The following is a 14355-nucleotide window of genomic DNA, read 5'->3' as shown; positions in this document are numbered from 1 at the left end:
AAAAGAATTGAAAAGGATCCATTGGGAAAGAAATGTTGACCTAACTGAGTATAGAACATAAATGTGTTAGGCTCACCACACTGTCAGGAGGTTTCGCTTTCAATGTATTTTCTTGCATCTCAACACTGATTTCCCTTCTGACAGGCATAATGAAGACACTATTACCCAAAGTGTAAGGGTCGTTCATGTTTCTCACCATTTCACTCCGAAAAAAGAAAACAAACTGTCCATTAATTTTACAGCGCTGTAACAAATTCTGTGATTCTTTCTCTGGCATTTCTCATACCCTCCTACCCCATGTCCCTCCTATTCTACTGTTTGCTCTTTAGTCATCCCTTCTTTCTGTTTAGAAAATCAAACACTTAAATTTCCATTCTGGTCAAATTTGTAGCAGAAAGTTTGTTTATTTAGTTAGTTTCTTTATTTAGAAAGGGAATTTGTGAGTATTTCGAACCTTTATTATCTGAAATAAAAACAAGGAACACAACATTCTTGTTTCTGGGACTATTATTTAAAATCAAAGCAAAACAGTGCTCTATGTACTTGATGATTCTAATACACAGAGCCCAATAGGTAGATCTTCTATTTCTGATATATCTAGAGTGATCCAGATAATTAGGTACTCTGATACCTTTGTTATTTCACACATTTTGGAAAAATCTTCACATGATAATCTCAGTATATCAGTACTCATTTTCATTAAAATGTTATTGAATATATTTATTTAAGAATAAATATTATATCAAAAGAAATATGTACAATATTTAGCCTTTTCATTTTTGTATTATCTGATAGGACATGACAAAGTGTCATAAACATATTAGAGGGAATTACTCTACTTAGGGGATTGTAACAGTAGATCCTGATTGATTAAATGCTAGATCCAAAACCAGAGTCCTATTATAGCAATTGTAACTTATTTAGGTTTAGCATATTTATAACTGCTCTAAGCAATGAACTTTTGGCTAAGTGTCTTTGCCTCCATTTAAAATGAAGTAGGTTTGTGTACTAGTCAGGGTTATCTAGAGTAGCATAACATAGAATGAATCTCTTTCAGCAAGATAACACACACACACACACACACACACACACACACACATATATATATATATATAATTTATTGGGATGACTTAAAGCCTAGCTAATCTAACAATCGCTGGCTGTGAACAGAAATTTCAAGAATCCAGTATTTGCTCAATCCACAAGGCTGGATGTCTCAGCTGGTCTTTATTATATGCTGGAATCCCAAAGAAGTAGGTAGGTTTTAATGACAATGAAGGAATAGATGTGCTAGAAAGACAAGAGCAAGCAGGCAAAAATAAAAACGTTCCTTGTCTTTATCTAGACTTCCAGCAGAAGGTATGGTCCAGTTTAAAGGTGTGTCTTTCTGCCCCAAGTGTCTGATCAAAGGTGTGCATCTTCCTACCAAAGAGCTCTGGACTACAAATAGATTCATCCACTTCACACTAAGAAAAACAAACAAACAACCTCACAGGTGTGCCCTTCATTTCTGGATTGTAATTCATTCCAGACATAATCAAGAAAAAGAATCACAGTATATATAAGTACAATATCTTTCAGTGTGTCTATATCTACATCTATCTATGAATATGATGTATATATATACATATATATAAATGTATATATATATATAATATAAAATAATAAGCATTCATATAGGAAATACCAGGCAGCATAATGCCTTGAGAGCTACTCCAAGAAGAGCAGTTATAAAATCCAAACATAGTGGAGAAGCTATGAAAAGTGAGGACCAAAGGCCAAAGTCAATATTTAAAGAAAAAAAGAAAAAAATGATAACTCAAGACAAAGCATGCTAGCTAATGAAGAGGGAAAATTAATCTGATTGAGGTGGAATCAGAAAGAATGGAAAGCAGGCTGATGAGATGTATTTTCTCTCTATGTACAATGGAAAAGGAAAATTGAATGGAAAGGAGGGAGTTTTTTTTAGCAATAGTAACATAAGATAGATAGACAGACAGACAGACAGAATTGATAGTTTCCCATTAATTATTTTTTAAGATTTATTTATTTATATGAGTACACTATAACTGTCCTCAGACAAACCAGAAGGCATCCAATCCCATTACAGATGGTTGTGAGCCACCATGTGGTTACTGGGATTTGAACTTAAGATCTGTGGAAGAACAATTAGTGCTCTTAACCACTGAGCCATCTTTCCAGCCCCAGTTTTCCACTTCTTATGAGCCTTACTCCTTGTTGTGAATACTAACTAATATGGACCCTAGTCAGGTATTGCTCTATCACTGAAGGGAGGGCACTGTGGGACTGTGGATGGTGAAATGTCTCAGTGGCTAAGGGTACTTTTTGTGCATAAGGATCCAAGTCTGGATACTGGAACCCGTATAAAAAGTTGGTCATGGTGATGCATGTGTTTTAACACCGTTGTGTGTGTTGAAGAAAGGAGGATTAGTGAACCCTAGTCTAAATCAAAGTTCAGAGGAAGACCTGCCCCAAGGGAAGAAAGCAAGGCAGTTATCAGGCAAGAAAACCAATGTCCACAAACTGATGCAAGCCGACAGACCCAGGTTCTGATCTTTGCTAATACCAGGGCTGCTCTTCAGTGTCCCCCCACAACCCCCTTCCCCTTCTAGATCTATGGGTTCTTCATCTAGGGTTTCTTCTTATTCTTTCTCCTCTTTCTTCCCGTCATTTTCCACATCCCCTGTGAACGGTGACTTTAGCTTCCCTCTGATACTGAAAGGGAGGGCAGGGCCACCCATAAGCTCAGATCAGACACTGTGGAGCAGAGAAGAGGTTCCAAGCTCAGTCCAGGCCTTATCCATTGCAGACATCGTTCCTGGGTTTCTATTAACCAACAAACAGCATCTCATCTGGAACAACAAGGATCTGAAGTCAAAAGATCAAGAGATAGTGAAGTGGATACAAGTCTAAACACAGAGGGATGTACTACAGAGGGAGACCTGCTCTTCCCTCAAAAGTGTAAAGAACTCCAAGGGTTCTCACGGCTCTTCACAGAACTACTGAACAGACTAAAAATGGGTCGCTTTGACAGAGGACCAAGTAGCTTCCAACACAGTGTGGCCCTGGACCGGATCCAGAGTATAGTGGGTGTTTTACAGAAGCCTCAGATGGGTGAGTGTAATCTAGGAAGCTTGCTGCAGGTGGAAGAAATGATAAACTTGGTTTTCCTCATATAGCTGCCCAGAGATCATCGTCAGGAGGTAGCAAGCATCAGATAAGCAAGCACTTTCCTAGCCACCACAGTGATTCAGGTGCTTCTTCTCCTGCACCTCACTTAGAAAGGATGGGCCAAACACAGCTGGGACATTTAGTTTTGAAACCAAAGCAGACTTGGCATCTCACAGTAGGGCCAGCTATGAACCACATCTGGATTCATAGCCATCCAATTTGTAAATCGCCCCTCAGTTCCCAAGGCTCTACCTCTGGCCACAGTCCTATAGGTACTGGAATCAGCATTGGCATCACCCTTGTCCTTCAGAAAGGAGGATATCCCTTCACCCATTCTTTCACAGGCACTCCAATCCCACCAACTACACTGTCTCCTGTCATCCCTGGTGATCTGAAGAAACTGTCTGGAGAGGAGCCTCGTTGCCACAGTTTGCCAGTAACACTGCCATCAGTCTGGAGTTGCATTCTTGTCCACCTATCCTACCTACCACAGAGAGATGACTAAAGGATACCCAGAACCACAGATGCTTAGCCATCCTCCAGTTGCTCCTGATCCTCAGCCCTAACCCAGGCTCTGCAACTGTCCTCTGATTTCCAGTTTGTATAAATATATGTTTATTGTCTTTTTTTAGTTTTAATTTATTTGTGGTGAAGAAAAATAAATTCTTCCTGATTCAAGACTTTTTTTTTACTTTAAAAGAAAGAAAACCAATGTTTTCCACTTATCTCAGCAAATGTATGCACACACCTTCCCAACACACACACACACACACACACACACACACACACAAATACGGGGGGGTGGGGGAGGGAGAGAGAGGTATTAGTCTCAAGTGAGGAGTGACATACAAACTTTTCAGTTGTTCAAATTCCCAAACTTTTCCTATAAATAAGGAGAAACAAGGTCTTTGATTCCTCCATTAAAACTGGTTTTGAGAATGTGAACCTGATTTTCATAATACATTTATAAATTTATTCTCATACCTATTGGAACAATAGTACAAAATGTTTCAGAATTGCCTCTAATCATTTGAGTTGGCAGAAGACAGAGAAGTATAATGGCAGAGAGTGGCGATCATCTGCCTTTCTAGAAATGTGGATAGAATCAGAAAGAGGGTTTTATTGAGCACAATGTAAGCCTGAGGTAATTTAGAGCCAGTGTTTCTCAGCGCTTGTAATGTTTTAATCCTCAAGCTTTATGATACACCTAGAAGGAACTCATTCAGCATTATAAGAGATGCCACCCAGGTGTGTCTGTCCTCAAAAGCAATTCTATTGTCAATGACAACAAATTTTTCAAAGAGTATCAATTTTTGTGATCCTGAATTATTACTCTATAGTTATAAATGTGTTTAAATAAATCTCATGATCAGGTCTAGTTGGGCATGAAAGACAAACAGTTGCAAGGAATAATTCGAAGATCTTCCTGATGTAAAATCATCTTCTCTGGCTCACTGCTTGAAAAAATCTCTTTGCATTCAAAGCTGATGATTTTCTTGGAAACATAAAACATTTTACAGTTAGAGTTTCTCTGCTTGGGGTACGTTATTAGTAACATATCCCATTCCTGGGGGAGAGGGTTCAGTGCATAGAACATGCTTAGTTACTAATGCAAAACAAATTGTTTTCTGTGTTTTGCAAACTCCTCATTCAAATATAAATTTTCTACTTATAAGTGACATTTTGTCAAAAATTGCGCCATACCACCAAGCACTTTTAGGATTGAAAACAAGTGAAAGGTCACTTCAGGAAGGTAAGACCGCATCTTAGAACATTAAAGGAACTTGGACTGTCAGTCTTATTGTTTTGCTCACTAGTCAGTGAATATGATCAGCAGCCCATTACCTACAACTGGTGCCTAATATGGGGGCACAAACTCAAGACCCTGAGATTAAGAGTCTCATGCTCTACCAACTGAGGTAGGTAAGACACGCGTGGGACTCACACATCAACCCAACCAGGACCCACTGGCACACTACAAAACAACAATCAGTATGTATGTTATGGCCTGCATGGCTTGGTTCTGGAAAACTTCTGAGGAAATGAGGAATGTAGAACAGACAGATATACATGCTTACAGAAAACCAGGAGTCAAGGGAGCTGGCCTTGGTTTTATGAGTTTCTCCTGTTACATAAAGCTCAGTGAGTTTAGTATGTACAGAAAGAGAAGGAGGGGTTGTCTGAATCTGGGCTGCTAGAGAAGCAGGGTTTCTCACTCCAGGCTGTGGGTAGTTGGCTGGGAACGCTTTGGATTCCCCCATGGGGAAGTTAGGCATGGCTGCTGTGGCTCACTAAATGCCTCTCCATGGTTCCTCATGGCACAGCCCCAATGACACGAGAAAGTCCTTGGGTTTTTACAAGCTTTAATGTCATGGCAGATGGTGGATGGATCTGGATGTACCCGCCCCCCCAAAACCCATCGCAGACCTGAGTTAAATAGGGAGAGAGAGAGGGGAGGGGCTGGGGAAGAATGTTTAATTGGCTCCACCCTCTGGCCCTCAGGTACCTCATTGGTATGTAAATCTCTCTAGGGCCTGAGGCCTGTTCTTCAGGACTCTTGGCCATAGACCTCTCTGTAGGAGTGGTTGTTGGAGACCTGAAGCTAAATGAAAGGAACCAGGACCTGGGAGCAGAGCTGAACTCCTGCCATCCAGTAAGGTTCCAGGGTTCCAAGCTCATGCTTGACCAAGAAGCCAGCTGCTTCTCACAGCCCACCACCCCACAGACCTCCATCAATATGAGCCTTTCAAGCACATAGAACAATCCCCCTAGCCTCTCCACAGGTAGAGGGTGTGACAGGCCACAGAACCTTAAGACAGATCTCCATATTAATGAGATACCTAAAGGTTAGAGGGGTGTAGTCAACTAAACATTCCTTCTCAGACCCTCTTTCTTGCAAAAGGTATTTAACCTCAGGCCCACCCTGAAAATGCCTAGGTATAGCTTCATCCATTTTCCACCATGACAATAAATATCTTAAGACTGAAGACCCTCCAAACTCGGGAGACCCTTACTCAAGTCTCGGGATGTCATGGCCACCCAAAAATCCCAAGACACCGTACCTGGATGCAATCAGCAGAGGTTTATTAGGGAGAGTTGGCCGGCCAACGGTCAAATTGCTTGCTCACGCAGAAGCCGAATTTGACAAAAGACCAGCAAGCTGGGGGGCTTTTTAAAGGGGAAAACCACAAACCAGGGGAGTGAGGAGGGGGGTGGGGTGGGAGTGAGGGATTGTCAAGGATACATAACATAAAAATAGCAGAACATTACAGAGGAACCCAACCTAAATGATTCAGGGTCATGTGATAAACACTCTGTATACTCAATCTTCTCAAAAATGTAGTTTTACCATGTCACTGTGCCATACCCTGTCATTTACTCAACTATTTCTGATTAACTATTTCTCACTTGTTCTGGACACAGCCCTGCAGGGTCATTTGTGGTTGCCACCTAAATGACTTATCTATCTTTTCCATGTAGTCAGCTGGATCTGGAACTGGCCCATCTACATTCTTGGCTCGTCTCAGAAAGAAGTTTTATATGTCTTTTAAAGAAATCCTAAAGGAGAATATATATATATATATATATATATATATATATATATATATATATATAATGATTTTCATAATTTTTCATTCTTCAAGACCATAGCCTATTTCTTTTCTTTGGGACCCACTGTAGGAAACTGTGGAGAAGGTTTTTAACTACCAAGCTGCCTCCTAATCGCCCACAGATGACCTCTCTATGTTTTCAGCCACAGAGGTCCAACAATCCAAGCAAGCAAGCCAAGCCAGCTGTGACCAAGCCAAGAGAAAAATCTCATCCCCCCGGGACACAGCCAAAGCTTCTCCTTTGGCTGCAGGCCATCAGCCCCACTTTGGTCTCAACCCTTCCATGGCCTCTCAGCAGCACCTGAGAGCCCAGGGGCCTGGGAACCAACTGGTTCCTGGCTACCTTTTGGCCTGGGGACCTCCAACCCAAGAGCTCTGGCCCCCACAGGACCTCAGACTTTGTTCCCTCACCGCCCACACCCCCTGGAGCATAGTCCTGTGGCTTCACATAGGCACCACAGTGGAGTGATCACAGTCAGATTCCTGTGCCTCTGTCCTCAGGACAGGCCCTAGCTGAGTGGTAAGACATGCATGGGACTCACACATCAACCCAACAGGATCCACTGGCACACTATAACCCAACAATCATTATGTGTGTCATGGCCTGCATGGCTTGGTTTAGGAAAACTGTCTGAGGAAATGAGGAATGTATAACAGACATACATACATGCTTACAGGAAACCTGGAGTCAAGGGAGCTGGCCTTGGTTTTATGAGTTTCTCCTATTACACAAAGCTCAGTGAGTTTTGTACATACAGAAAGAGAAGGAGGGGTTGTCTGATTCTGGAGGTTTCTGTCAAGAAACATTCTTGTGTAGCAGACAACCTGGAAGAGGAAGCTGCAGTTGCTGATTTTTGTAAGCACTGGATAATCATTAGCAAACATTTATACATGGAGCAGGGGAAGAGTTTGCCATGCTACTGAGCCTTACCTGGAGGTGATCTTTGCATATCTGTTTGGTCCCAGGCCTTGGTCCTTGTCAATATACATTTATTCAGGACCTTATCTGATCATTAGTCATTCCTTCATATTTTCTTGGTTTCCCATACCTGTGTGTAAAATTTTGAGATGCAACTTACTAAAAATCACTATTGCTAGGACTGATTTAAAGTAATAAGCACAAAATGGTAAGTGAATAATTTAATGATATCAAGTAAAATTTGTTATCATTGGTGATAAAATGGCATAGAACCAGGTTCAGGTATAATATCGCTATGTATGAACTGAACAAGAGACTTCTGATTTGGTGCTAATCTTTGTTATTGTTTTCCACTTGCCTCAGAAGATAAATGGAGAATATTATTATACATTTGAACATTTCATATGAGAATAAATTGTCAAGAATAAAAATATGCATACATCTCTGAATACATCCACATGCTCATTTAGATTTACTTTTTATTTATTGGTCTATCAATCAGTCATTAAATTTCATCTGTCATTTATCTACTACCTATTAAACAATCATTTATTTACTATTATTTGTGATCTATATATCATCTATCGCTCTATCATTTGCTCTGTTCTCAACATTATCGTTCAACCTTCTACAGAACATCCCACAAAGCTCTTAACATTCCAATGGCTCTTCTAGCTCAAAGTTCCACAGTCCTTCCACAGTCCTCCCCAAAACATGGTCAGGCTGTCACTTCCAGTACCAGTTTATATTAGTCAGGGTTTTTATTTCTGCACAAAATATCATGACCAAGAAGCAAGTTGGGGAGGAAAGGGTTTATTTACCTTATGCTTCCACATTGCTGTTCATCATCAAAGGAAGTCAGGACTAGAACTTAAGAAAGTCAGGAACCAGGAACTGCTGTATGGACCATGGAGAGATGTTACTTATAGGGTTGTTTCTCTTGACGTCCCTAGCTTGCTTTCTTATAGAACCCAAGACTACCATCCCAGTGATGGCACCACCCACAAAGAGCTAGGCCCTCCTTTCTTGATCACTAATTGAGAAAATGCCTAAGAGCTGGATTTCATGGAGGTGTTTCATGGAGGATAAGTCCAGCTTGTGTCAAGTTGACACAAAACCAGCCAGTACACATTTCATTTTGAATTTCTCATGTATGACTAGAGAAAAGTGACAGTCTTTTGGAAAGAAAGGACTAGATGGTACTTATATTTCTTTATGGTCACTTGAAATATTTAAGCAGCTCAGATAATCCAAAACCTACTTCATTTTGTCATCTGCATCTAAAATGGTGGGCGATTGTCCTATAGTTTGCCTGTAGTCATTTCAATGCTCATAATCATTGTTAATGATCTATATAGCAATTGAGTATAATAAATTCTTTAAATCATTTTCCCTCAGGTCTTGGCCTGAAGGGAGGTACTAGCTGGAGGTGGGAAGACTAGCTGGTTAGAATTAGTGCAGCATTCCACCCACTTCAACAGAGACATGAGAAAAAAACCACGACCTTTGAAAGGTAAAGGCAAATTAAAACACACATACACACTTGTGCTTTCACAGAAAATAATGTAGCAGCAGGAAGAGGATGGGCGTAAGCAAACATATTATCAGACAGAGAATAAAAACATTGCTATGATAAGCATGCAATTAATGCCCACTACAAAACAGGATTTTAACAGTAAAAAGCAAAATAAACAAGTTAATAATAGGCTGTCTATAATTTTCAACATTTCAAAAGCAAGGTGATTGAATCCTAACACAGAGTGTGAGAGGGAGATGGAGAAGTGATTAGGAACAGCACAGTAATACTTCTCTGAGTCTATAACAGTCTTTGAGCAGGACTTACAGAGGAATAACCATAGCCCTGAAATGGAAGCACTTAGCATAGTGCAAGTTACCTTAGATGCACAGAGTAAATAAAGCTAAAGGCTTTTAGTAAGATATTTGACAGGGCAATTAATGGGGTAGGAATAATGTCCAAGCTTAGAAAGAAGGCAACTAATGTGTACAAATGAATGCACAGCTACTCTTCTGTGAGTAACTTGTCACTCCATCACACCTATGCCTCAGAATGGAGCATTCCTGGTAAAGGATAAAATATTTATACAACGACTCCTATTCCCAATTGGTTAAAAGTTTTGAACACCTCAATTTCAGGTGTCTTTACAACATTATTTCACAGATGAAATCCACCACAAATTAATCTAGGGTCTTCATGGGGGACAGTAGATCCAATGTGACTCACTGTTGAGCTCATTGTAACATATTAAATAATTAGACATTCCCACATATTGGATAATGCAAATATTATTAGGAAAATTAAAAGGTGTGACCAGTGAGATCTAAAAACATCTAACAACTATACTGAGTATGATTAATTAGCCTGTTATTATCATGTTAACATTATGTAATTTTTACTCATTTGGAATGTGATTTATTTATTTATTTTCTTTTCTTTTTCTCTTTCTTTTTCCTTCTTTTTGTTTTTGTCTTTTTTTTTTTTTTTTTTTTTTTTTTTTTTTTTTGGACCTTTAACTTTTAACTGAATATACCTCTGTATGAGGGTGTTAGAAGCTCTGGAAGTGGAGTGACAGACAGGTGTGAGCTGCCATGTGGGTTCTGGGAATTGAACCAAGTCTTCTGGAAGAGCATCCAGTACTTTTAACCAATGACCCATCGCTCCTGACCCTAAAGAACATTTTAATGATTTTGTTTTTAATTTTGTATAGATGTGTTTGTCTGTTTGTGTGTATGAACATCTGATTACAGTGTCTGTAGAAACTAAAAGAGAGCATTGGATTCTATGAAATTGAGTTAGACATTTATAAGGCCCTTGAAGTGAATGCTGTGAACTGAACTAGGTTCTCTGAAAGAGCAGCCAGTGTTTAACTGCTGATCTATCTCTTCAGTCCTATTACAATATATTTAATTGAAATTAAAATAAGTTGAGCTGTCCTAAGCTGTTAGAAAATCACTATATAGACAAATTACTGTCCAGAAAAGGAAAAAAAAAAAAAAAAAAGCCAGGATCAAAAGTAAGTGTTTTAGTTAGAAGAGATGACAGAGGTTCTGGTTAGTCAACAAAATGATGGACTGTGTATTTGGACTATCTTGTACCTCATTGGTACAATTAGGAATAAGTATGCTCTAATTGTATTTTGAGAGAAAAGTTTTACTTTAACAGGAAGAGTGATAATGTAGGAGGAGCTAAGTGGGAAGGAGTACAGAGAGGAAGAGATGGAGTAAGGAGAGAAGATGAAGGAGAGGAGAAGCTAGGTGATGAGAGAGAGAAAAAGAGAGGGGGCATGGAGGCAGATGTTCACATGTCTCCACCAGTCAAAGATACTTTTTATATCTAGATTGGGTACTGGGTTATGCTTCTGATTGAGCATTACCAAAATTATAAATCCTTTGATTAACATTTAAAAAAAATTGTATAAAGGCAAAAAGGAAAGGGGGCATGGGACAGGGGTGTTCTAGGGAGGGGAAATGTGGAAAGGGGATGGCATCTTAAATGTAAATAAAATATAAATTAAAATTAAATAAAAAAAGGAAAAAAAGAAAGTCACTGTATAACAATTTCTTACTATGTTGATTGTTCTTTGGTTATTATTATAAGTATGGACAGGTTTTATTTGGAAGGGAGGTTTTTTGTTTGTTTTTTCTTTTCTATGCTTAGATTTTGGTTTGTGGTTGTAATTTTTTTTATTTTTTTTAGTTTTTGACTCACAGTGCCATGTAGCTCAGGCTAGCTTTGAATTTATCATATAATCAACCAATACTGAACTTGAACTCCTGATCCTCAATGTTTCCCTATGGAGGGCTTGGATTACAGAATTCTGCCACAACACCTAGCCAAATGTGTAATCTTACTAAAATGTAAACCTTAAGCTGGCAAGAACACGAGGCAAAGCCATGGTGTTTGTAAAACAAACAACCCCATACATTCTGCTGTTAGTTTTTTGATTTTCCTGCACTCAGGAACAGTTTGCTGCTGCAATTGTTTCATGTGTTTTTGCACTTTTCATGGCCATGCATACACCATTATATCCCAATGGAAACATGCTAAGGCACCATTTTACTAGGGTTAGATACTCCACAGGCAAGGCATAGAATGGCACTGAGGATGTAGGTCTGGGTGAAAGGTCAAGTTCAATGATGAGGAAGCAAGAACGAAGATCTTAGCCACCCTTGTGAATTGTCTCAAATGAGAATAAGAGAAGATGATGGATTCAGCCATGCTTATGGTGATGGAGAGTGCACACGGAAAAACAATGTTTTGCTTAACTAGAAGAACTGCTTGGAGAGGGATATAGTTGAGAGGCTTAGCAGCAATAGACTTAAATTCTTGGAAGAATGTTTCTACAATTTGAGGAACAAAGGGCTTCTTTGTGGATTTGGGTTTGACAGAGGCTTTTAAGGGAAAACATTTGCAGAATGGACTAGATATTAAAATAAACCAAAAACACTGAAAAATACAGTGAGATCCATGAAAGACAGGAAAAAACATTTAATATAGAAACAAGTAAAAGGGAAAAGGAAGGGAGTGAGATGGGAAACAATTCCTTCTTATTTATGAGGTAAGGCTGGCATATAGGCAGCAGTTAGGTTAGCTCTATTATCTCCACAAAGAATAGAACCGAGTCCCATAGAAATGAGATTTATGAGGTGAGAGCACCAGGAAAAGGATGAATGGGTTGGGGAGAGAATATTGAGAGAGGCAACTGGAATTGGGGGACATCTTGGGGATGAGCTAAAAACCTAACACAATAGAAACACTCAGGAAACTACGAGGGGACCCTAGTTACTAACAATGGGAGATATGGAGCCTTGTTGCACTCACAACTAAGGTTTTAGTCTATCATGTCTGGACAGCTTTCCTAAGCTTGGTGCAAAATGGAAGACTCCATTTTCTTAGAGGGGTTTCCTCTGAGCTTGATCCGGGGAGCTCAACCTATGCTTTACCTAAGGGATGTCATTTAATCTCTGCCAAATTACAGGTTCAACTTCCTGGAATGTTCTCTATGCCAATGAGTTATGCCTAAAATGTTAAGCTTCAGCTAATGAAAGAAGAAACCCTTTCTACTATCCAAGTTGAGGATATATATATCCTCAACTGGCCATCTTCTGTAGCCAGGTAAGACTTCCAGTAGAGAAACTGGGACACCAAGCCAGCCACATAACATTTGACCTATAATTTATTTTGTCTACAGGATGTACTTGGGTAAAGGTGATGCAGAAATTGTGGAAGTGGCGAACTAGTGATCCAACATGAGGCACAAGGATAGAGAGCCCTTGCCTGACACTGTCTGGATTGCCAGGACCCAGAGGCTAATAGCCCAGAGACCTAGACTACAACCAAATATGCCTGGCAAAAAGAGAAAAGTTGATAAAATGATTCCTAATGATATTCTGTTATACTCTAAGTTTGGTGCCTAGCCCAGTTGTCATCAAAAAGGCTTCATCCAGCAACTGATGGAAACAGTAGAGACCCACAGTCAAACATTAGGCAGAGCTTGGGGAATCCTACTAAAGAGGGAGAAGAAGGAGTGTAGGAGCCAGAGAGGTCAAGAACACCACAAGAAAGCCCACAGAATCAACTAACCCGGGATCATAGGTGTTCACAGAGACTGAACTGACACCCAAGGAGCCTGCATGAGACTGACCTAGGTTCTCTGCATGTATGTTACGGTTTTGTTGCTGGATGTTCTTGTTGGAGTCCTAACAATGGGATCAGGAGCTGTCTCTGCCATTTTTGTCTGCTTTTGAGACCCTTTTCTTCACACTGGGTTGCCTTGTCCAGCCTTAATACAAGGGGAGGTACTTTATCTTACTGCAACTTGATGGTTGGTTGATAACCATGGGAGGCCTACCCTTTTCTTATTAGAAACTGAGGAGAAATGAATGGGTAGTAGTAGAGGAGAGGTGGAAGAGAGAAGAAGAGGAAAAGGAAATTGTGATCAGAATGTAAAATAATAATAATAATAATAATAATAATAATAATAATAATTTGTAAATGATTAAATAAAATCCCAAATTACAATGTTAGAAGGTGTTAAGATTTAAATTTTTGCTATATGAAAAACAAGTCACATGATGCTTAAACAAGATCTCGACTCAGATTACATATTACAGAACATACGTATCATAAGATTTGTACTGAAATTATTTAAAGTCTTTTATGTCCCAACAAACAAAAGCAATTTAATTTTTTAGATGACTAAAAAAAATGAAGTAACATCTGAAAACAGAAGAGAAATTCTCCTTTATCCTATTAAATAGAAGAAAAGAGAGATTTCTTCTAAAGAGGAAAAGATAAGGATATAAAATACTTCCAACATAATATAATGTTTGAAACATGCAAATTAAGCAATAGAATACAACATAAGTATTGGAATGACTAACAATTGATGTGTGTGATGGGACATATTTAAGGCGTTATAATTTATTAAAACAGAGTCAGGAGGATTTCTACATGGACAGAGTCAGTCTGAGGCACATAGCAATAATGTATCTCAACAAACCACACATACACCTGATAGCTTCCAAGTAGGAAAACTGATAACCTGCACATGATTTATGGGCTAAGAGTAAGACCTACATATATGTCATGCTAACATTTATTCAGGAGGTCAT

At 39.2% G+C, this 14355-nt stretch overlaps 1 pseudogene; it reads left to right on the top strand.

Annotated features, from left to right (window-relative positions):
• The first annotated feature begins 2176 nt into the window (after nt 1–2176).
• On the top strand, nt 2177–3758 carry LOC117713505 (circadian-associated transcriptional repressor pseudogene; annotated as a pseudogene).
• The last annotated feature ends 10597 nt before the right edge of the window (nt 3759–14355 follow it).

The sequence above is a fragment of the Arvicanthis niloticus genome, chromosome 8 (assembly GCF_011762505.2).
Source record: "Arvicanthis niloticus isolate mArvNil1 chromosome 8, mArvNil1.pat.X, whole genome shotgun sequence".
NCBI classification, from domain to species: domain Eukaryota; kingdom Metazoa; phylum Chordata; class Mammalia; order Rodentia; family Muridae; genus Arvicanthis; species Arvicanthis niloticus.
This window is presented reverse-complemented; position numbering and strand designations above follow the sequence as displayed.